Source organism: Elephas maximus, chromosome 2, assembly GCF_024166365.1.
Source record: "Elephas maximus indicus isolate mEleMax1 chromosome 2, mEleMax1 primary haplotype, whole genome shotgun sequence".
In the NCBI taxonomy this organism is placed as follows: Eukaryota; Metazoa; Chordata; class Mammalia; order Proboscidea; family Elephantidae; genus Elephas; species Elephas maximus.
In genome coordinates, this window is record NC_064820.1 from 110,397,435 (window position 1) to 110,401,246 (window position 3,812).

A 3,812-nucleotide genomic window follows, 5' to 3' on the forward strand; every position below is an offset into this window, starting at 1 on the left:
TTGACCACATCAAAAAAAAAAAAAAAAAGAATCAAAGAGCTGTAAAAAAAAAATCTCCATGGTTATTAGCTAATTAAACTTGCATACAACATCATTATGGTGATAGGCTGAAGCAAAGGGTAGGATTTGAATCTTTCTGAGCTGGGCATGTTAGATGATGTTAGGAGAGAAGGGCTAGTTGCAAGCTGAATCTGAGCTCAGGTTTTGGGATGAAAGGAACTGTCTCCCACAGGTTTGGAAGTGGCAGGGGCTCCCTGAGCTCTGGTGCAAAAGGCAAGAGTTTCATTTAAGGAAGGGAATGATGTGGGCATCATGCTATTCTTTAGACAGATGAAGATGGTCTCCTTCTGTAGCCAGGAAGACTAGCTTCGCTGCACTGTCCATTTCCTTTAGCCCCAGGTGGTTCTGCAAATGCAGAGTGGTCTTCTGCAAGGAGATGGTTTCCTTGGCTTGGTCACTTCGGTAAAATCCAAACCACTCAGAATCCACAGTATCCACAATGGGAGCATTGAGGAATTTCACCATCACAAACTTCTTCAAGGCAGTCAGGTTTTTCTTGTAGGACTCATTGACACCCCTCTCCTGATCTATATCTGCCCAGAAGGTGCTGTGGTGGCAGTACACGTCCTCCTTTATGGGGTCGTGCCAGTATTCTGCTTGCACCAGGCATTCTTGAATGGCTTTGCAATAAGCCCCAACATTTAATGTTTTCCTGATCAAGTCACAGATGTGAGAGCTCTCTCCTACGCATTGAGGGAGTTGAAAAATACCTTGCTGTTTTCCCCCAATGGGGATGAAATTGAGTATAGGAGGTGATGGGCATCTCTGAGCCCCTGTCCTCAGAAATTGGTCTCCCTGAGAGAACGCCATAGCATTGTAGCCTTGCTGAAATTTAGGATCTTCAGCAAGAGTCTGACACACTGTGGATACTTGGGAATTGACATTCAAGAAGAAGCTGTTCTTCACATCCTCCGTTAGCATCTTCTCAATCTCCAAAGGAAAGACATACATTCCATAAATTTCTTCTCAACCATTTTTTAACAGCACCCATGCATAAGGGATTACAATAGCTGTCTCCCATCCTATGCCAGCTCATCAGCAGCTGCATCATTGATTGAGATCCCCAGAGCCCCGGATGTGCTGATGCATGCTATTATTTCTAAGTGTTGACACTCATTTCCTGGGCTCACCTTACTTACACAGCTGTTAAGAACAATTGTTCACTGGATCCAAGGCTGCCTCAAAACAGATACCTTATGTGTGTCTTGGGCTCAGGGAGAAGAGAGTGAGGACTTGATGTTACTGGTCCTACACAGCTCTAAAATGTTTTCTTTCATTCATTTCATAATGGATATTTTGAAGAATAAACAGTCATTTAACCTTCCCAAATCTTCTTTTCCTCATCTTTAAAATTCATCAACAAGGCCGTTGTGAAGAATGAGGAAGTTACCATATGTGAAGGCACTTGGTTCTGTTTCAGGCACATTGTTTTTGTTACCGGCCATCAAGTCAGGGAACCCGATGTATTTCAAAAGGAAATATTGCACAATCCTGTGCCATCTTCTTGATCACTGGCCCTCCACTTTGCCAAAGTGGACGACAGCCTTCTCCAGCAATCAGTGCCTTCTGATAACACATCCAAAATGAGCGAGTCAAACTCTTGGACAGTATTCTGCGATCCACAGGATTTTCATTGGCTAATTTTCTTTTTTTAATTTTCAGAAGTAGGTCACCAGAATTTTCTTCTTAGTCTGAAAGCTCCTCTGAAACTTGTTCACTATGATTGACCTTGCTGGTATTTGAAATAGCAGAGTCACAGCCTCCAACATTATAGCACAGCATGACATGCAAGCTACCACAGTATGACAAACTGACAGACGAGTGGTGGTCAGGAACATACTAGGTTCTAAATACATCTAAACTTTATTGATTCATTAAGTGCCAATTATGACTTAGGTGATTGGAATGCACGCAGGGATATATATACCACATTCCCTACCCTAAATTCCTCAGACATGTTCACGAGTAGGTCAGAAATAGAACTTAAAGCTTGACCCAATAACCTTGTTACATCCTAGCATTTTGTTCCTGAGCCCTAGGAAGCCCAGAACACTTACAGCAGAGACTAGGCAAAAACATCAGCATTGTCTGCAGTATATGACGACTGAAAGTCATCTGGGTTACTGGTCTGTGTAAGGTGCCCTGGCTCAAAGTCCCCCATGTTCCTCTTCTTCCACCCCATGGCTCTCCACCAATATCCTGGTCATGACTTCATATTTACTGCTTAGGGCAAGATCACTAACAAGTCATAGATAAGCCACATGAAAAATAACCAGCTAGTAATAAATATGCCAGGAAACAAAATAACTGACAGATAACACCCTGGTAGAGGAACTAGGAGGATAGGGGACCCGTTCACTAGATTTGTGTGACAAGGAATGTAATTTCTTATGATTTACTTAAGGCAGGGATTTCCACATCATCTATAAAAGAATGGGCAATATGATAAAAGAAATGTATTTTTTATGCTAGCACTATGAGGATACCTTGACATTTCTTTCATTTTCTGACAGATGTTTTGTAACTTTCTCCCTATTGCTTCCATAAATCAGTAGCTGAGTGTGTAAAATTACGAGTCTGTGATCTCTGCAAAATCACAGGAAACCTTCCCTAGGTTATTGACTTCAATATTTTCAAAGTACGGATAGTTTAAATGTTAGCTTAAATGTTAGGTAATGAACTTCTGGGCACTCCCAGCCTGCCACAAACATGGGTCAAACAGGTTGCAATGGCCAGAAAATTCCCTCTGGAGGCCAGCATGTATGACACTTACCTGTGGCTAAGCTCCCTGAGGGGACCTGAGGGCTACAGCTGGGCACCGACAGTATCCTGATATAGTAAGGAATACTGGGAAAGAGTCAAATAGTTTTAAGGTCGGTTGAATCTGTATGACTCAGAAGCAAGCAATAGAAGAAACATAGACTCTAAAATCAGTTTTGTTAGCACCAGTTATGGGACTATCAGGAACATGCATCTGGGACCATAGTACTGATTTTGGTAACTCTCACATAGTATAACCCTGAAGGCTTAGGTTAGGAACAGGAGAAAAAAACCTACATCTAGGAGGAAAGAATAATAGGAAGCAAAAAAAGAATAAACATAAATGAGAACCAGACATGAATGGGTTGTTATTTTTTTGGCACTGAAATAAAAACACTATGCTAGTTTTGCATTTTTAGCGTTTTTCTATCCAAGATGATTTGCCTATAACATTAATCTGTAGATGTACCAAAAACTTAATAATTGGTTTCAGAATTTTAAGTTTCACTTATTCCTGATTCAAGAACAGGAGAGGATATACAAGGAAATGAACAGATTGATATTCACAAAGGTAGAACATTGCTTCCCTGAGTCCAGCATTTTCAAATATTGCAGAATAAACTCTCTAACTTTCAGAAACATTATCCCCAAGAAAGTCCCAAAATAAATGTCAAAAAGTTATGTCCAAACTAGATTTCATTTTAGGTAATGTCAAGTGATTAAAAACAAGGTATTTGGTTGAAAATTAGTTTGTAACCTTAGTTATTTGTATTCATTATCACACATGCCATAATAACATTATTATTTGGATCAAATGACTTTCCCTTGCCTTGGTTTAATATGAACTCTGTTTTCGCTTTTCCTGATTCAGAAAGAACTTAATTGCCACTGCAAAATTAGCCGCTGTTGGTTTTGCAAGTATCACTCTTCATACCAGTGTTGGACTTCAGGTCTAGGCGCCAGCAGTTTCGTGACGACAGAAAATATGATGC

General features: G+C 40.5%; 1 pseudogene; it reads right to left on the reverse strand.

Annotated features, from left to right (window-relative positions):
• Positions 1-282: 282 nt before the first annotated feature.
• On the reverse strand, positions 283-1,108 carry LOC126066745 (palmitoyl-protein thioesterase 1-like; annotated as a pseudogene).
• Between the last annotated feature and the right edge of the window lie 2,704 nt (positions 1,109-3,812).